General features: G+C 35.8%; 1 pseudogene; it reads right to left on the bottom strand.

The window, feature by feature from the left end:
* Positions 1-21,644, bottom strand: part of LOC149567624 (beta-glucosidase 12-like) — a 35,390-nt pseudogene extending 13,746 nt beyond the window's left edge.
* Between the last annotated feature and the right edge of the window lie 445 nt (positions 21,645-22,089).

The following is a 22,089-nucleotide window of genomic DNA, read 5'->3' as shown; positions in this document are numbered from 1 at the left end:
TTGTGCAATTGGAGAGTTATGATCAAGTGCTTCTGACGCCCATTTCTTGTGCGTGAGCATCTGATTTCATCTTGGTTCCTCTCATAGTGTTAATTAGCATTCTCATGTACTACAGTGGTCTGTTCTTCCACCAGTGGCTATTTCTCATTTGAATGCTCATAGCCAATTGGAACTAGCATCTCTACCACCAGCATAAAAAAAAAAAAAATTTCTTGCATAAGCTTCGCTTGATTATCTAAGAATGATGAGTACAAGAAGATATCACATTTTGCAGGTGGTGAGTTACTTTTTAAAAGAAACAAGCTTGAAGGTTTAGTCCCACATTGGGAAAGCAATGGATACTTTTCTTGTTTATAAGTCCCAACACACTCTTTATAAGTTTCTTAAAGACACTTGGCTTTTGAAACCACAAACTCACGCACATGGGCCCACTTGGCCCACTTGGCAACATGGTATAATTTTGAACAAACACTCAGACAAGGACAATGGTGTGGACTGACAATCAACTAGAAAATGACATGTAGCACCAAAAGGATGAATTGTAGAGTGACATGTGGCAGTGATCCCATGCTTAGCATGAAGTTTGAGGTGATCATGTGGCAAGGAGAGATACATGTTGAAGCATCACTATGTCACCAATGACATGGCAGTTGCTGACAAGGATGACGACATAGCAATGGGCCACCATGTGGCAAAGGTGATGATGTGGATTTGATAATGTGGTGTAGATGACAAGGTGTTGTCATGGATTGAGGTGTCATGTGTCATGATGTCATTATGTCATGATGATGTGGCATAATGTTGAGGTGTCATGTGACATAGCAACATAATCAAGGAGTAACACGTGGCACCCAGGTGACAAACTTGTCTAGAGGATGCTGACGAGGTGGTACAGATCAATAGTAGAATAAGACATGGAAAAGGGGCAGTGAGGTAGGATGGCGTGCTAGGATGATGGAGCAAAACCTAGCCAATTACATCGTACCATGTGTCATATCTTGGTCAAATAGATTTGACTTGGATGAAATTTTGGAGGGAAAAATCAACATTCAAAAAATAATAATTTTTAATTATTCCTTCATTGGTTTGAACATGCAGAAGTTTTAAATAAACAAAGATTATTTTCTAAAGTTTTAACTTTAGAAAAGGATTATTTTTTGGAAAATAATACACACTTGAGATCCTTACTTGAACTTGATTTTCAAATTGATCCCTTGGGCATTTTCGATAAGCCAACATAGGACTATTATATACCGTCAGAAAGCTCTTGAAACAAACTTTCCAGATTTCTAGTTGGTTTTTCATAGGAAGTAGTGTATTTGAGCTATTCAAGGTTTTTTCCTAGGTATTTTTTTTCAACCACATTCTATTAGGGCAATTCAAACTTGATTTTTGGCAAAATGGTGAACTAGGTGTGCACCAAAGGCAGTAAGGATGTAGTTAGTGATGGTTTTTTCACTCTCACATCAATTTAGTAGAAGATTTTATCCACATTTTAGATGCATACGTGATGTTTTTGTCACAGTAGGGTTTCTTATTAGTTGGAGAAGATATTCTAAGTTTGTTGAAACACAATGATGAGATTCCTTTTAGATTTTGGTTGTAAAGAGAAGAGAGATGCTTTGCAACATCTAGGAATAGAGATTAAAGTGGACATGTGTCACTTTCAGAACAGATCCAGGATTTCATTCCTCTCCTATATCTTTCTCTTTTCTTTCTTTCTCAAAGGTTGGTTCCAATTTGTCTGTGATAGCACCTGGTTGGTTCCCAAGTTTCTTTGAGCAAGCTAAGTTGGGTTTCCACCATTCTTTAGCATTCTTTCTTGTATGAATAGTAGTAATGAAGCTAATATACATAGTTATGGTCTATTTGGTGGTTTTATGAGTTATTTACATGCATCTTGAATGTATAATTTCAAAGAAATGAATACAATGGACAAAAAACTTTTTAGTTTCATTCTAAATCTCATCTCCTATCTCTATAATCCGCAATGTTTTGTGGTATAGGGACAAAGAACTTAAACCCTTTTGTAGCCTCTTAAGGTTGTACGACTTATGTGTTTTGTTGTTGGAACAAAGAGTCAAGTAAATGCTCGATATATTTGACATGGTTGTTAGTTATATGAGAAGGATATTTGATGAGTATGAGGTCTTTATGAAAACTGATGTTTGATTCACAAAGTGATAGGATAGATCTAATATCTTGATGTAGGGAATATGTCACTTGTATCATGGATGTATGTGTGTGATTTATGGAACTGCCTAATAGATAAGGCATTGATTAGCTACAAGATCAATATGTTCTTATATTTGAATATTTGGGACTTGTTGAAATCAAACTTAAATCAATTATCCATTTCTCTTTCTATTTAGGAGTTGAAAGGATGCCCTCACTCAGCTTGTGGATTTCATAGGTTATGCAATGTTCTACTACATATCTTTGTTATCGCATAACCATAGATGAAATAAGGGTTTTATATGCTTTGTCTAGATTCAGTTGTATGCTTTGACACTGGTACTATATAAAGAATTTAATGGTCCACGTGCATAGGTCTTGTAGAGCCTAAAGTAGAAGAAGGAGAGTATAGCCTTATAGTTGGCCTTAGTGTCTGAATAAGTATGTTGTAGATGGGAATTAGCTGCCCCTAGATGTATTTTCTCCTATTAGTAGGTTATTCAAAATTTGTTAGTTCTGGAGCCAATAGAGGATATTATGGGAGCACTAGATAGAATCCAAGAAAGTGTTGCAGTAGGTGTACATTAGAAATGTGCTCCACTCTAAACCCTTATATTCAAATGATCCCATGAATTGGAATGCTTGAATGTCGTCTTGAGCTCCCTATCCATGGAGTACAAATGTGTGTTTTAAGCATATAAGAAGCTCTCAGCTAAGCCTTAGAGACACAACCCCTGCTAGTAAACCATGCTATGGGAGGTTCTTGAGACAAGAGGAAGAATGCAAGTGTCCAAAAGAACTCTCAATCATGCAATACAAGAATGAAACTAAACTAGAATGATATGAACAATGAAACTAGATTAATCAAAATAAGAATGTTACTAAGCTAAGCTAATTAAACTCTGTGATTTAAAAAATTGCATAGGGAAAAAGATACACTATGTGAATCTAAGTTAATATGCAATGGTGATGAGTGAATTAAGCAAGATGATAGAAGTTCTCCACAAAGCTCTAAGAAGTTGTTAAGAAATGTGTAGCATAACAATACTCAAGAATGTGGATCCTTTGAGAAGGGGAGAGCTCTTTCTTTTTAAAGGTAGATAGATGGTTGAGATCAAGATCAAGGAAGTGGACAATCAAGGGTGTGCGTTGACTTTTGGCATGATCCATGTGTAAGAGCAAGTAAACCAATGAAAAGGAGTTGAATTCTCATGTGAGACAAAAGCCTTTTTATTTTAATTTGTAAATATAAAAAGGACTTTATTGTGTGTCATTGAGTGGGTTAGAAGAATGGGGTCCTTTATTTAATTAAAAAGGGACATGTTCTTTTAATTGATTTTTAGCAATTTGGCCTAGACAAATGATTAAATAATTTAGCCAAAATGCTAAGAAGGGGGGCCAATATCAAGATGACCATTTTTAGGTGATTATATTTCCCCTCTCTGACAAAGGTGTGATCAATCTAGGAACACATTACGTCAAAGAATACAGAAGCTAAGTAGGCAACAATAGATAGAGAGATTTAATTTTGAAGAACAAAATGCAGAAAGAGATAACAGATCCTAAATGTATAGCCTGATAGCAATAGTATTGAATACTAGGAAAGAGATGATATCAGAACTCAAGAAAGAGTACTAACACCAAGGAAAGTAGATAGATCAAGAGCAAGTGAAAAGGTCAAACATATGCTCATGAGAAATAGATAGTTGTAGCAAGCGATGATGGAGTATTTCTTCCCCCTCGAGATTGAAATCAAAATGAGCTAAAAGGAATGCATAAATGAGCCAGATATGAGTAAATCAAGACATAGAAAAGTCCATGATGAAAAATATGTGATTAGAACCAAAGAGTGACCATAAGCAGTGATAGAATGCCCTAGTTGACTAGAGTTGACCAAAAGAGGATTTAAGTATGCAAATTAGGTCAAATCAAGTAGAGAGATGATTTATAAATAAACTATGCTGATTAAAGTAGGTATGAAGTGTAGAAATGGTGAATACATGGAGAAATCAAGATGCCTTAGTGAAGATTTGAAGATTAAACCTCAAAAGGTTAGTTAACTGCATAAAAGAAGATAGAATTTTGAAATGTGATTTTGCGTATCAAGATGAACTTAGATTTTGATTTTGATCCCAATAATGGATCCAGGATGTCAAAATTAGCTAGGGGTGTAATTTTTTGCAAAATTCTAAGGAGTTTGAAAAAATGAGCCAAAATGATGTCGGATGACTATATAAGGGGTCCGAGGGTGTTTTTTAGTTCATTTGTCTTTGGTGATTTTGGAGAAATTTTGAGCAATTTGGAAAGAGATTATGGCTTTAGTAGGCATTCCAATGCACACACTGTTTCAAGCAAAGTCAGTTGCACAACCAGTGACCTGAGCATGAGGCCTTAGTAAGTCTTTGAAATTTTTTCACTTTTTGGGAGCATTTGACATGTGTTTATGATGTTATTAGGGTATTTCAAAAAAAAATATTGTGCGATACTTAAAATTATCACACGTGTACTTTAAGAAATATCATGCGATATTTCTATCAAACACAAAGTATCTCATGCCTTTACAAAGGTATTGAAATATTGCCTAGAAGAAAAGTATTGCTTGACTATTATAAGAAGTATTATACAATACTTAATCAACACAAAGTATCACCTGTATATAGTGAAAAGTATCGCACAGTCTATTTTTGAGCTTCTTTGCATGTTTGAGCATTATTTTCTATTGTTTTGCTTGGTTGATGATGTTTATAGCAAATAATGATGTTTTTTATGTTTGTTTGACTTGATTTTGCAAAAAAAAAATCCTACCCTTCTCATCAGAGCCCCTAAGGTGGTGGGGTTGTGCATCCTTTAGTATCTAGATGCTGTCGAGAAGGTCACCATATCAAGTATGGGGTTGAGATGGTTGACACATATGTCCCATATATGGGCAAGTTGTGGTTTGTCGAGTACTTTAGCTAAGTGGTGGTACAGTGAGCACAACACTTTTCATCTACCGATCGGTGAAGCTACTATCACCTTAGAGGATGTATATCACATCCTTCATGTTCCATGTCATGACAATCCTATGAGTATTTATGTTTGGTTGCTCACTTGTTCTTAAGTTTCAAATAGCCATACGAGGTATACTAATGTGAGTTTTGTATGTCACAAGTTTATTATGATCAAACCTCGACAGAGGGTAGGTTGGTTGTACAACAGATATTCTAGGATGTTACTATCTTAGACTACAACTTGATCTAGGAGAGGCTCATAAATGAGTACATAGATGAGTATCCATTGCCATGCTTGTTTTGTTCAATATTTGCTCAGGCTCTAGTCATTGATAGGGACCAGAAGGGCTTCCCACTAGAATGGGGTAGATTGGTGGTAGCTTGATTGGGCGACCCTAGAGGATGGCGTGGGGATCTACGATCTTAGCCAACATGTATCATGAGTTGCACGAGATTTTTTACCAATCTGGGCAGATGTGGGCGTGTGGTACAATGTTGGCCTAGATATGGGCTTGGGAGCATATTGCACTTATTTGACTATAGGTGCATCCATGAGAGCGCAGTGAGCCCTTCATTTTCAAATATACAAGGTCCATTCCATAGAATGTGATATATTATGACCATATTTTTGATGAGCTAAATTCCTTTGTTTGGTGACCTTATCGATAATGCCATGGATGTCTAATGCTTGGGAGTTGGAGTATATGCACTTTAGTCAACAATTAGTTAGGAGACATTCAAAGATAAAGTACTTTTTCATTAGTCAAGTATGGTGACAGTTTGGGCAGCAACAAGTGATCTCAATAGAGACTACCACCTACGCACGGTTCCATGATGATGAGGTGAAGGGTTGGTTACCTATGTTGGATTATCAGACAACCCTAAGAGATACAACAATACTAATGTTAGAGCCTTGGGATTATCACCCAGATGTGGCAAATGCGAGGGTAGATCCAATATACTTGTATGAGATGTAGCACCATCCATTTTTGATATTTACACGACTGGATGCACCACCTATGGTAGCAAGACATGGAGGGCATGGTGGAGATGGAGGGAGAGGTAGATGTAGGGGTGGTAGGTGCATGGAGATCAGGAGCAGTTCCCAAGAAGGTGGGAGGAAGAAAATGAGGGCCCAGGCCACAAGGGAGGAGGAGAGTGATAAGGAGGAGGAGGATCAGGAGGAATGTCCCTTTAGACACAGGAGGGTAGAGTAGGCAAAGCCATGGTAGGAGCAATCTGTTGAGTGAGATGGAGAGGAGGATGACCAGGACGCCAAGATTTACGCCTTGGAGGTAGAGCTATATGGTTTTAGGATGACCATAACGGTTTGAGACCAGTAGCTAGTGGATGCCCGAGAAGAGGTGGATATGTGAGGGCGAGCACTGAGGGATGATTTAGCGGAGACCCAGTGAGAGGTGGAGCGATAGATGGCTAGGGAGGCCTACTACTATAGGCTATACATTATTGCAATTCTAGTTGATAGACAGATACCTATGTACTCAAAGAGGGCTGGCAGATTGGATCTCATGGTGTATATGTACCTTTGACACATTTGATACATATGAGATACTGCATTCAATTGATATGCGTGTTTGTTTGTCTCATCTTTATGCTCAAGTGTTTGATGGATGTTTCAACATTTTGAGTTGACGTTTTCATGTGATGTTTCAATTTTTAGCTCATGTTTATGTATGCTCATAGATCTCTCTCTTGTATAGTTTTAGCTCTCATGTAGACTCGTGTTTTGAAAATGTAACACTTGGATAGATCAGATGTGATTTTGTAGATTAACCCCTTGTAATGATTGGATAGAAAAAAGATGAAGTGAATGATGAAGAGGATGAAAAGACATGATTGAGAAGAAAGTGAAGGAAAGATAAAAGCAAATATCTGATATGTCATTGAAAGATGAAGAGAGAAATCTCCCCGTATGAAAATAAAATACAACACTAAGATAGAATGTACTTATGATGCAAACTAGGATGCACAATATTTTACTTGCAAGGAATGCAAAATATTTAGACTCTAATTTCATCATTGAGCATTATTAGGGACATCGTAAGATCATACAATCATCACTAGCATAACTATGAGGATATGAATATGATCTATGCCGGATAGAGATGTGGGAATCCAACCTAAGCATCAAAGACATGTAAGTCAAGATTACTAATGCAGTTAGACTCCCTAGGTCTAGTATAGTAATATTACACCTATATTAAGGCATAAGTTCTAGGATAAGCTCTAATTGTGGTCTTGTGAAAATAGACAAGGATGATACATTAGAACTCAAAGTGTCAAGTAGGACGAGCATGAATGTTCTTAAACACCTTAGACTAACAAAGTATACCCACAAGTAGAAAGAAAGTAAACATGCCCCATGTCCCCAATCTTCTAGTCAATGAAATCCTCGAAAGACTATTAGGGAGGGAGCACTTAGCAAAGAAACTGTCATAGATATCAAACAAAGAAGATCAAGTTTCATCAGAGCTTAGTGAGTTTAATGTTTAAGTGTGTGTGTGTGTGTGTGTGTGTGTGTGTGTGTGTGTGTGTGTGTGTGTGTGTGTGTGAATGTCACATCGCCATTTCTTCAAGACTTGAACTTGAATTTGATAATGAGAAATATTGTAACATCCTTGATTGTAGGCAGAGTAACTAAAAATTGTTGAGAAACACTTAATGTCAAGGGGATAAAAAGTTGAGAAATAATGTTTTGTGATTTGTCAAAGAAACCCTAATGCATAAGGAGAGCATAATAGGCTAAACAGTCATACTCCCAAGACAAGGAAAAGAGACAATTCCAAGCTAGGAAATGCATTGTGGAGCGAAAGAGTGAGACTGATAGATACAAATGTGAGGGTCTCAAGTAGCACCTATTTCCAGGTTTTCACCAATTGGAAGCATTTTTCCAAGACTTTTTATGACTTTTTAAATATTTTTTAGATTTATTTATTTATTTGGTGATACATCAAAGTGCCTATTACTAAGTTTTCACTAGCATGATCATTTTTTTAGAACATTTTTTGATTTTTAGGATTTTTTTAGGATCAATAGATATATACAAGTAGCTGAGTTGTGAGCCTTTAAGCATAGAACTTTTTTAGATGTAAAACGTTGATAGGCTCAAAAAGTTGTTCCCCTCTAGGAGTATTAAGTTGATATACACCAAATCCAAATGTTGTTGTAACAATGTAAGGACCCAACTAGTTAGGCTCGAATTTCCCTTTCTACTCTTTGTTTTGCTGATTTTTGGGATTTTCTTGAAGCACAAGCTCGCCCACTTGGAACTCATGGAGATGAACCTTTTTGTTTTAGGTAGTAGACATCCATTTTTGATAGGCCCTCATATGATAAAAAGTAGTCTTGCAGTACTCATCAAGGGTTTCTAGCTCTTATATCCTCACAACCATATGGTCTTCATCAGTTATCAACCCATGTAGGGAGACTCGTAGTGAGGAAATCTCAACTTATAAAGGTAAGACAACCTTAGAACCATAGACTAAAGAAAAAGGCATAGCCCCTATAGGAGTACATATGGTGGTCTTGTAGGCCCATAGAGTCAGATTGATCTATATGTGTTAATCTCTTCTTGATTTATGAAGTATTTTGTGTAGGATTTTAAGAAATGTCCTATTAGAGACCTCAACTTGGTCATTTCCTTAAGAATAGTAGATTTAGGACTAGTGTTGTTTGATCTTGAATTTCTTACACCTTTGTTTTAGGTCCTTATTTTTGAATTTTCCTCCATTATTAGTAACAATGGAGGATGGGATGCCATTGCGACAAAAAATGTGGTTGAGAATAATTAAAGCAACATGCTTACCTGTAGCAACAGATAGAGATACAACTTCAACCCATTTTGTGAAATATTTTGTTGTTATGATGGTAAAATTATGACCACTAAACAAACTTGGATGAATATTTCCTACCAAGTCAAAGGCCCACCACTAAAAAGGCCAATATGTAACATAACAAATAAATAATCTCGCATCCAGGAGTATGAATCAAATTACCATGTAGCTGACATTTCTTACAATATTTAGTATATCGAATAGCATCAACCTACATGATTTGCCAATAGTAGTCTACACTAAGTAGTTTCTGAACAAGTGCAAGGCCATTGGAGTGTGCCCCACAAATGTCATTGTGGACTTTGGCTAATGCCTTTTCATACTCTTTTAGTTCTAGACATCTAAGAAGCATTTCATCTAGACCCTTCCTATACAAGTCACCAGAGACCAAGGTATAGTATGAAGCATTACGAAGGAGTTTGGGTTTTTGGTTTTGCATGATATTTTTAGGAATGATTCACATAGGTAGGTGATATTGGTTGAGTAACATGAGGAATCATGGCTAGCAACAATGTACATCACATGATTGTTAGAGGAGTCATAAGCAGGGTGGTGTAATTCTTCCACTAGGAACTCAAAATGTGATTCATGTTCCTCTAACTAAAGAATAGATGCTAGGGTGGCCATAGCATCTAAAACCTTATTTTTTTCTCTAGGAATTTGTTGAAATGTTCCAAATTTAAAGTAGTTCCATAGAGCATCAATCAATTTCTTATAGGGTACCAACTTGTCATCTTTGGTTTGATAATAATTATTTACTTGGTTTATGTCAAGCTAAGAATCTCCATAGATATGTAGCTCTGAGATATGTAGCTCTGAGATCCTCTAATTTAAAGCCATTTTAATCTCATTTTTTAAGGCCTCATACTCTGTTATATTATTAGTGCAAGGAAACATAAGTTTGTAGGACTTAGCGATTGTGTTACCATGAGGCGTGATAAACAGAATGCCTACACTAGCCCCATTGTGGGTGTGAGAACCATCAAAGAATATCTTCTAGGTTCTTTCAGTGATATACATGATGGAAGCATCAGGAAACTCAATTTCCATAGGAGTTGTATCTTGCAATGGAAAGTCAACAAGCTGATCAGCTATGGATTGCACATTGATAGCTTTATGTTTGACATACTGAATGTCAAATTCAAAGAGGATCATCATCCATTTAGCCAGATGGTCAGTAAGCACATCTTTACTCAATAGATATTTTAGGGATCAATTTTTGCAATAAGGTGGACAATGTGAGCCAACATGTAGTGTATATGCTTTTGGGAGGCAAATACCACTACAAGGCAAGGCTTCTAAATGTTGATGTAGTTCATCTCATAAGCCACCAAGGTACCACTATTGTAGTAAATAGCATGCTCTTTTCCAGTTTCATCACTTTGTGCTAAGAGTGCTCCTAGGGAAGAATCTATAGCTGAGATGTATAGAATCAAAGGTTTTCTTGGGATGGGTGGCATCAATAATAGAGGTTTAGCCAAATACCCTTTGATCTGATCTAAGATTTGTTGACAACTTTCATTCCAGATACATGTGGAGCCTTTGTGCAAGTTCATGTTAAAAGATTGAGCTTTATCAGACAACTGGCATATGAACCTCCTAATGGATTATAGACATCCTTGGAGATTCCTTAATTGACTGATATTTCTAGGGGGAGGCATTTCCATGATGGCTTGCACCTTTTCAGGATCAACTTCGATGCCTTTTGTTGATATCATATAGCCTAACAATTTCACTGATGTGACACCAAAGGCAAACATTTTGGGATTTAGCCTAAGCTAAAACTATTCCATATGGTCCAATATCAAACAAAATCCATCAAGATGTGTATTTCTTTGTTTATATTTTGCCAATATGTCATCAACATAGTCTTCCATATTTGTGTGGATCATGTCATGGAAGATGGTGGCCATGGCTTGTTGATAGGTAGCTCCTGCATTCTTTAGCCCAAAGGGCATGACATTCCAACAAAAGGTACCCCATGCACATATAAAGGCTATTTTTTCTTGATCTCCAGGGGAAATTTTGATTTGGTTGTACCCAAAGAAGCCATCCATTAAAGAACACATTTCATAGCTCGCAGTCATGTCTGCAATCATGTCTATGTTTGGTAGTGGAAAATCATCCTTTGGGCATGCTTTGTTTATGTCTCTAAAATTAGTGCACAATTGAATGGACTTGTCATGTTTAGACACAGGTACAATGTTGGAAATCCACTCTGCATAATGGATAGCTCTAATAAAATTTGCACATAGGAGTTTTTCTAGTTCTACGTTGACCAAGAGAACCACATGTGGATGCATTTTTCTCAACTTTTGCTTAACAGGTTTGACATCAAGAGAAATAGATAGATGGTGTATAATTAGATCCGTTTCAAGACCCGACATATCTAAGTAAGTCCATGTGAAGTTGATTTTTTCTCTTGAAAGAACTTAGTAAAGTTCTCCTTTTCTTCAATTGATAAAGACTGAGCCACATGAATGATATTTGGTGATTGTTTGTACCCAAGTTGATAGGTTGCATGGGTTAGATGAGAACCGAAGATCTATCCTAAAAATAGGTTGGAAGACTACCAAGCACCTCATCCTCATGTGCCTCAAAGAGTTTTTCACCCTTAGATATGTCTTTATTTTTACTTTTTTGTGGTTCTTTTTTTGGTTCAGACACCACCACAAAGTGGTTTTTGCCATCTGAACACTTATTTTTTCTTTTTATCTTATGACTAAGGTACTTGATATCTGTTCCTATCATGTTAATTATGGGTTCACTAGTTGAAGACATCACAGGTTCGATAGTGTTGTAGTAGCAAGAAATCTCATAGTCATTTTGAAAAGACTATAGTTCAGGTCTTTGGTGTTGAGTAACCCAATCTATGAGATTAGGTTGGACTAACGATAGGGATGTGGAGGCTTCAAGATTGTTGATACGAAAGGAGTCATCTTGGGTGATATGAGAAGTCAAGCCTAAAGTGAAATTTCAAAAGGAATCTATATCAGGAAGAGGCCTAGAGGGATCAGTGTGATCCACTAAAGCAGTTTGCAAACCAAACTTGTCAAACCCTAAACTAGACCCTTCGACTATGCTTGGTTGGGTAGCATAGGCATGGACAACATCCACTCCTAATTCAAAAGATGCATCTGATAGGCTTTCCCATTCATACTCACCGTAATCTATGCTTTGGTTCCTAACAATCAAGCGAACAATGTTCTCTCTAATCCTTCCTTTATTTGGATCTTCATGATCAAATTCATCTTATTGGTGTTGCCTAGAGGTAGAAGCATCTATTTCATTAGAGGTGACTGCCCTAAGGAGAGAAGTAGGAGGCATAAAATCCTCTTCTTGTATAATAGTTGCAGCGAAGGATAGTTCATCATCCTCTAATTCACTAAACATGGGAGCTCTTTTGTCAAATCTGGGTAATCCATCTTCTAGCCCAAAGCCTAGGCTAGCAGTATCTCTAGTTTGGCGACCCTCAGTGTGACTTAAGGGTTCTATGAGAGCTTTCTTGTTACTAGTTAAGGGCCCGTGGCCCTAATAAGTCATTTTTGTTAGAAACTTGTATCCATAGCACTTAGGAGAGAGAGGAGTAGTGACCATGACTTCCTCTACATCTTCCTCTACCCATTTTTCCTTGTCTGTATTATTTTTGTGTAGGATCTTGAGGTAAGTCACTTAGCACAGGTTGAGTAGGTTTTATTGTTTTATTATTTGGATTATGGAATATGTATGTAGGTGGATCAATTTTTCTATTGTGCTAAGATGTAATATACACATATATACATACACATATGCATGCATGTGTGTGTGTGTGTGTGCGTGCACATGCATATGCGTATGTATATGCATATGTATGTATGTATGTATGTATGTATTATATATTGTACATTATAAATGTGTCACACTCTAAAGCATTCTATCCAAGTGATTCCATGAGTTCAGAATGCTTGGATATCCACTTAAAGCTCCCTATCCACACAGTGCAAGAGAGTATGTTTCAAGAACAAGAAGGCTCTCAGTTGAGCCTTAAAGATACTCTTCTTGCTAGTAAACCATGCAATGGGAGGTTCTCTTAGAGACATGATGCAAGAGTGCAAATGTCCACAAAGAATGCCTCAGGAATTCAATGCAAATGTGGATTAAACTAGTACAAGTATACAAAATGTAGCTACAATGATAAGAATGAAAGTGTTACAAATCCAACTATTGAGTTATATGATTTAAGCTATTACAAAAAAAAAAAAAAAAAACTACATGCAACTATACTAAAATGCCATATGATCTTAAACTAGTATGTGATGGATAAGAGAATGAGACAAGGGATGAGGAGTTCTCCACAAAGCTCCAAAGAAACCCATTAGAAAACCTACAGCATAACAATACTAAAAAGATGGATGGATCCTTTGACAAGGGGGGAGCTCTTTCTTTTATAGTTGTACGGACGATAGAGATCAAGGTCAACATGATGGAAGATCAAGGGTGGAGTTTGAAAATAGGAGTGATCCATGTGCACACGCAAGTCAACCAGTAAAATAGAAGTTGACTTCCCATATAAGACAAAAGTCACAAAGCCTTTTCTTTTGATTTGTAAAATAGAAAAAGGACTTTGTGTGTGCATTTTAAGTGGGTTATGAGAAAGGGGGACTTTTATTTAATTAAAAGGGGACATATTCTTTTAATCAAATAATGGACTTAGGATAGCATAGTCAAACTAGAGGTTATAATCAAATTAATTGATTTTATCAATTTGGTCTAGGAAAATGATTAATTAATTTAGCCAAAATGTTGAGAAGGGGTCTAATAGTCTAGGTGACCATTTTTAGGTGATTAAAGTTCCCCTCTTTGACTAATGTGTGATCGATCTGGGAACACATTACATCAAGGAAAATAGAAGCCAAGTAGGCAGCAATAGAGATATCTGATTCCGAAGAACGAAATGCACAAAGAGATGGAAAATCCTAAATGTACAACCTAATAGTAGTAGTACTGAACACTAGGAAAGAGATGACATCAAAACTCAAGAAGAATGCTAACACCAAGAAAAGCAGATAGACCGAGAGAAAATGATAAGATCAAACATATGCTCCTAAAAAATATATAGTTGAGCAAGCAATGATAGAGTATTTTCGCCCCCTTGGGATCAAAATAAAAATAAGGTAAGGGGATGCAAAAATGAGCTAGATATGAGTAGATCAAGATATAGAAAATTCCACGATGACAGGTAGATGATTAAAACCAAAGAGTGACCACAGGGAAATGATAGAATGCCCTAGTTTGACCAGAGTTGACCACGGAGGATAAATCTTAAAAGTTGGGTCAAATCAAGTAGAAAGGTGATTTTAGACATGAAAATATGAATTAGAGTGGATATGAAGTGTGGAAATGGTGAAGACATGAAGAAATGAAGATTCCCCAACGATGATTCGAAGATCACACCTCAAAAGGTGAGCTAACTACATAGAAGGTAGAATTTTAAAATGTGATTTTGACTATCAAGATGAACTCAGATTTCAATTTCAACCCTAAAAATGGATCCAAGACATCGAAATTAGCCAAGGGTGCAATTTTCACGAAATTCTAAGGAGTTTGGAAAAATGGGTCAAAATTAGGTCGGAAGGCTATATAAGGGGTCCAAGTTTAATTTTCAAATCATTTTGTCTTTTGTGATTTTTGAGAGCTTGTGAGTGGTTGAGAGAGCATCATGGCTTTGGCAAACATACTAACTCACCCACGGTGGGTGCCAAAAGTGTACACTATAAATGTGTCACACTGTAAACCACTCTATCCAAGTGATTCCATGAGTTTGGAATGCTTGGATGTCGGCTTAGAGCTCACTATCCACAGAGTGCAATAGAGTGTGTTTCAAGAATAAGAAGGCTCTTAGCTAAGCCTTAGAGATACTCTTCTTTCTAGTAAACCATGCAATGGGAGGTTCTCTTAGAGACAAGATGCAAGAGTGCAAATGTCCACAAAGAATGCCTCAAGAATGCAATGCAAATATGGATTAAACTAGTATGAGTATACAAAATGCAACTACAGTGATAAGAATGAAAGTGTTATAAATCCAAATATTAAGCTATATGATTTAAGCTATTGCAAAAAAAGAACCAAGCTACATGCAACTATACTAAAATGCCATATGATCTTAAGCTAGTATGTGATGGATGAGAGAATAAGACAAGGGATGAAGTTCTCCACAAAGCTCAAAAGAAACCTGTTAGAAAACCTGTAGCATAACAATACTCAAAAGATGGATGGATCCTTTGACAATGGGAGAGCTTTTTCTTTTGAAGTTGTACGAACGGTAGAGATTAAGGTCAACATGATAGAAGATCAAGGGTGGAGTTTGAAAATAGGAGTGATCCATGTGCACAAACAAGTCAACCAATAAAATAGAAGTTGACTTCCCATATAAGACAAAAGTCACAAAGCCTTTTATTTTGATTTGTAAAATAAAAAAAGGACTTTATGTGTGCACTTTAAGTGGGTTAGAAGGAAGGGGGACTTTTATTTAATTAAAAGGGGACATGTTCTTTTAATCAAATAATGGACTTAGGATAGCATAGTCAAACTATAGGTTATAATAAAATTAATTGATTTTAGCAATTTGGTCTAGGCAAATGATTAATTAATTTAGCCAAAAATGTTGAGACGGGGGATAATAGTCTAGGTGACCATTTTTAGGTGATTACATATGTATGTATGTATGTTTGTTTGTTTGTTTGTATGTATGCATGTATGTATCTATATTAAATTAAATTTTAAATCACATTTCTAAAATCTCCTAACATTAATTAAAAATATAAAAGAAAAATGGTATTCTACTTTCCTTCTAAAATTTGATCTTTATATGCATTTGTAAAAAGAGTGATCTAACTTCAATTTACATAAGCCTATCCATTCCATTTTCTCCACAGCTTAAGTAGAAAAAAGGGCAATCATAACATTCTTGAGAAGGCCCTAATTCATGTTTGAATATGTTCAACCACCATTACACATAAAAAAAAGTTCCTTCAAAAACTTGAGAAATAACATAAATGGTAGGATGATTGTCTATGTAATGCAAGAGCATCTCAGCTTCTAAGTCATCAATATTTTGGACGGAAAAGCTCTAAAAATGTGGTCTTGGCATTTATGAGGAATTCTAATTTCTTGATGTAAATAAGTGTGTTCTCTATGTTGATGAATAATTTCTAGAGAGGATGAGTCATAGGTCTAGATGGGTAGATTTAGTTGTAATGAATTTATCTTGTTATACACTTGTGAGATTCTAGGACTAAATCATAGCAAGATTTAAATAGGATTAGCTAGAGAGATTTTAATATCTAAAACAAATATGTTTTTTTTTTCTAAATTTGTTATGTTTAGTCATTGTAAGCCTAAGTAGGAGAGGCATAGAGAGGTCGAGTAACAATATAATGTAGAGAAAGTGATGAAAAATTGAAGGGAAGAAAAGGGAAAATAGCCATTTTGTTTACTAAGATCTTATATTGGAAGCTTTCTCATATTGTACGAAGTTAGAGTTCTCTTACCTTGGAGAATTTGTAAGGATTTTTGAGTATTAATGTATGCTTTGTAAAATATTTTTTCTTACTTTTATCTTTACATTGTTATGTTTTTGGTTATGAGTTAGTAAAGGTGGTGTCACCCTTGTCATAGCATGTGAGTGGCCAAGATAAAATATTATGTATCAAACCAGATATTATCAATGAATGAGAAGTAAGTGCAATGAAAATATTTTTAATGGGATACCCTTTATAATTTATCTACTTAATCTATTATATGTGCTCTATCTCTCCATGATTTGATATTAGAGCCAAAGTTTCATATTGTTAGAGAAGAGGTGAAAGAAATTTATTAGATGCATGAGATGAGTTGTATTAGTGTTGGTTGATGTGGAGGTAAATTTCCAAGGAAATCACCTTTAGGATCAACTTGTGTTATTTTTTTGTTATTGAATGCATAGGAGATTACTGGTATGTAATCATTCAGAATTTGATAATTTCAAATGTATATTAATGGTTTGATGATACACCCATATTAGATTCATTATAACTAGTACCAATTTAAAGTGTTATTATAAGTATTGGTTGAGTGCATTGCTAGATTAGATGCATGTGTTCCAAATATTAAACAATGTTGAACTTGAAGATCAATTGAGAGTCTAGAGCTTTTTCTTTCAAGAGATAAATAAGTATGGTAAGAGATAATGAAGTTGAATTAACACCACCGTGAGGTAAGGAAAATAGTTGAATTGAAGCTAGAAGTCGTAATCTATGTTTTAAGAGCTCCAAATTATTGTTATGAATATGCTTTGAGATGAAGCACAGATGAAACCCTTTGAAGGAATAATATACCAATATAAAATTAACTAAGTAACTCATAAAGTATTTCAGTGAGTTGTATGTGGATATATATTCTTTTAAGTGTGCGAGTGCAGAAGTAGAATATTCAAAGCATTGACATTTTGATGAGAATAAATCTAAGTCAGTAGACTACTCAAGATGAGGTATTTGGGTTTAGTTACAAGTTTTTGAATAATGTGGTTGTACCTTTATTGAGATGCTATTGGTTTTGGGTTAATGAAGTTCGTGTTGGAAATAGATACTATTAAGGGGGGGTGAATCAATATTCTACAAAATTTTGCCCACGACTGAATATTGTTAATTACTTTATAACATGCATATGAAAGTAAACCAATAATGTTGAACAGTAAATATAAGCATGCACACAGACAACTCATAACACCATTATTTGTTAACTAGGGAAACCGTAGCCAAAGGAAAACCCCGGTGGGGATGATACCCACTAGATGGTTCACTAAACAATGGGATCTTGTTAAGGATATTGACCTTGTTAGGAGTCTATGAAACACATATAGCGTTCGGTCAACTTGGGGGAGTCACCTCAGGGTGGATTGACTCGAGTCCTTGTTAGAGGACTAGGTCCTATTAGAAGCCTCAACCCTGTTAGGAGCTGGTAAATAAAATACAATGTATACAAGAAGAGACCACTACCCTAACATGCATTTATACAATAAGGTTCTTCGCAAGAACAAATATACATACAAAACTTTTTCACTGTTGTAATTCGCACTTTGTTTGATCATACATTAGATAGTTCACATATCATCTCATTGGATTCACATCTATCACAGATATCACATAGATCGCACACTTATTTGCGCAAGATAAAATCTTCTTAGTCAGCCTTCTTGTCTTCACATGCTTGACATTATATAAAATAACTTATGGATTAATATCCACATAGTTGAATCATACAACTCAATTCTCTGCTATGCTTTATTCTGCTCTATTAAATATTTGTATTGGTATTTCAACTTTAACTTGCATCGTACTGATTGTACATACCTATGCACTAGCACATGTCATCATGACACTGTCATAGAGCTTTCCTCAACTATGCATAAGCTAACTCTTAATGAGTCATCCACATCTGTCTTTATACTACTGCAAACTATCTAACACTTAGACAAATTTCTAACTCTAAATGCATAAATGAAATGTTAAATATATGTTGCCATAAATGAAAACTATTAAGACATTTATACAGCTAAATTTCCAACAATCTCCCCCTTTTGTATTGATGCCAACATTTGGGAAAATTGGCTAAGCCCAAAATGATGTCATGCATAATAAAAAAACAAATAAAGTAACTACTTGAGATTACCTTCAAAACATAACAATTTTATTCATGTTTTGATGGATCATTAAATTCATTAACACTCCTTTTTACATTGATACATAAGTGTACTCCCCCTTACATTTTCAATATACAATTTCCTTAAATATATTACTTTTCCTCCTTAGTTCATACATACATACAATTTTCCTTTACATATTACTCCCCCTTTGACATCAATGGCAAAGGTGTAAAAAAAATGTATCCAAAAAATGGTTGGCCTACTATTGATCAACTTGCTATTCTGGAAAAACAATTTGCATAAACAAGTTTTAGTTTTACAACTTCCTTCTTCTAGTTCTCCTTGATTGTATCAGAGATATTGAGTAGTGTGCATAGTCATAAGATGCCACTTCAAGTGTGCTCAAATCATGTCATAGGAAGTCTTTGCTATAAGACACTCCTTCAGTTTCCTCTACAAAATGCTAATTTTGGATGACAAAATTTCTCTAAGACTAGAGAATCTCTTTACTGCCTTCTCCTAATTAGACTCCAAACCACTAATTACACTATGGATCTTCTCCACTTCTATTCCACATTCTTCAATGCTGGTCTTTGGGAGTTGTAGCTTTGTAGTGATTGATTCAAGTTCACTCATCTTTCCCTTTATCTAACTCTCAAAGTCAGTTAGGTACTTGTATGATAGGGCGTACTGTCCACACAACTTTTTACCTTCATCGATGTGTTTCCTAAGTTCCTTGATGCTTCCATCAAGTGCCTTGAAGCCACTCCTCACATTAGTGCACATTGTATCAAATAGTGTTGCATCATGTTTGGCCTGAGCTTGTATTGACACTACCTCAACTAAAGTTGTGAAATCTTCATAAAAAATATTCACCAACTTCTTGACCTTTGACTGCAAGTCTATATAGGCTACAATTGTGTTAACTTTCTTCTGCATTTTGTCTAGAACTTGAATTAATGTCTTCTCCAAAGACTTTATTGATTTGTTCTTTTCAAACAACTTGCTTAGTGAGATTATTAAACCTTTCTGATCATCATCGTCATTAGATGGTACAATTATTGTTGCTACTGCTAGAGTTACTATAGGAATAAGTGCAACTACTTTCAGTTTTGTGCTCTTCTTAGTTTTCTTCTTCTCTTCCAATCTCTCAATTTCTTTCCTTGCATCTTCTTCAGCTTTCTTCTTTCTTCTTCTTTTCTTGCTCCTTTTTCTTTTCTCTTCTTCTTCTTCTTCTTCTTTCTTCTCTTCTTCTTCTTTCTTTTTCTTCTCCTCTTCTTCTTGCTTTTTCTTCTCTCCCTCTATCTTTTTATTTTCTTCCTTTATCCTCTTTACCTCTATTATCCTCTCTATTTCTTTCTTCTTTTATTCTTCTCTCTTCTTTACCTTAGTTTGTTTCTTCTTCTCCTCTTTTTCATCATCATATCAGCTAGTGTATGTTGTTATATTACTAATAATATATTGGCCAAATGTTGCAAAAGGATTCTCCTTTGCATCCATAGTTACGTGTGTACTATACACTTGCATGGATTCAGTACCCATGACAATGTGTGGTGGTGAGAGTGTATGTTGTGTCCCTTCTGCTTCTTCCTCATCACTGGAAGGTGTATTGGCTTCTACATATACTAGGCTTTCAGCTTTGGGCTACGTACTCATCTTAGCTATTGCGGTCATGGATTTTACAATTGCCTCCTTTGTTTCCTTCCTAACATCCTCATAGTTACCTCCCATCAAAATAATTCCTCTTCTTTTATTCCTCAGCAAGGGCTCAATACCCTTCAAAATTTTGTCTGAATCCTCCTTGGAGTTAGTTTCACACAACTTGTTGATCATCATTATTCTCAATTTGGTGTCTTCTTCTAACACTCTTCTCTTTCTATTCAATAGCCTATTAAAAAAGCACTTCTGGAATCTTATTTTGTATACTATCAAATATCTTATTCCTCAATATCATATTCCTCACTATAACATTCTTTAACTACCTTCTATCCATATTATTATACAAGCTATAGTACTTATTCAATTATACAAAATTGTCATCATTAATTATTTGCATGTTAAGCTTCTCTACCTTAGGTTTCCACGCTTTCTTGCCAGCTGATGTTTAGTCTTCTTGTGCATGTTGCACTACTGGTCCATCTCAGCTTCATCCTTAGAACTTTTAGATTCACTGACTTGCATGATTTTCCTTCTCTTTCCTGGTCCACTGGTGGTCTACTTGACCCTTTTCTTGGATGATGGTATAGGTTCTTGTTTCACTTTCACCAATCTCTTTGATTTCCTTTGAGCAATAGCCGCTTCCACCCCTAGTTGCCTCCTAGGTTGATCACTCCTTGTCCCAGCTAGTTACACTTGTGCCACTATTGCATAAGGCACAATAAGGGCTTGTGCACATGCTTGTGCTTTAGTTACACCTTCTAAAGGTCCTACAACAACAATGGGAATTTTTGCTATCACTTCAGACTACCCCCTTGCTTTCATCTCAAGTGTTATCCCTTTTACCTCATTGTATTCATCTTGAGTCATACCTGATTCCTTAAGGATGGAATCAATTACTTTCTCTAGTTTCTTCTTGCTCTCCTTGTTGTGTAGCTCAAAGTGAACTATTCTCATTTTCTCCTCACAGGTTCCCCATCTAGGACACTCAGTGTTGTTCTCTAATTGAAGTATGATATGTGCATACCCTTCTATAAACTTTGTGCTCATCTCATATGCCATGGGCTCTACGAACTTAACTCTTGGTTCCACAACTTCCATGCTTGTGTTATTTGTCTCCACCATGAAGCATATATCATCTTTGTACTTCTCTATCGTAGAGGGAGGTATTTTGTACCTCCATTTCATCTCAGAACAGAAATTCTTCATCATTCTATCAATGTCATCATCTCTAACATTCTTTAGCTTAGATTTGTAGCATTGAGTCATCAATTTCATTGCACACTCATTGCTATCCCAATTTGTCATTCCGAGGAACTTCCTTGTAGCTATTTGTCTTCTTCAGTTTTCTAATGTTATCTAACAACTGCAATATGATAATCTCACACAAATTAAATTTGATTCCTTCAACTACCATCACATAGGCTGCATGCACAAATCCAGCTGGTACTAAGTTAAACCTTGAACCATGGTTGAGCTTGTACCTTAATATATTACTCAACGATTTTACTCCTTTATCTTGAATGGAGTCTACCTACATGTTTCTTCCATCAAATCTTATATTCAGGTTGGTTTCAACCATATTTACTGCATTCTTCTCATTCACATGGTTACATCCCTCATTACTCAATCCTGTGACCTTATGAACTGGGTCATTGTCAATAACTATTTGAGCATCACCTAGCCACAACATATCATCATGTACCCTACTCAGAATGATTTAGGTCCAATCATTGTTGTCAAACTCCATATA

The sequence above is a fragment of the Cupressus sempervirens genome, chromosome 3 (genome assembly GCF_028749045.1).
Source record: "Cupressus sempervirens isolate cs-2001-9-10 chromosome 3, ASM2874904v1, whole genome shotgun sequence".
NCBI lineage: Eukaryota > Viridiplantae > Streptophyta > Pinopsida > Cupressales > Cupressaceae > Cupressus > Cupressus sempervirens.
This window is presented reverse-complemented; position numbering and strand designations above follow the sequence as displayed.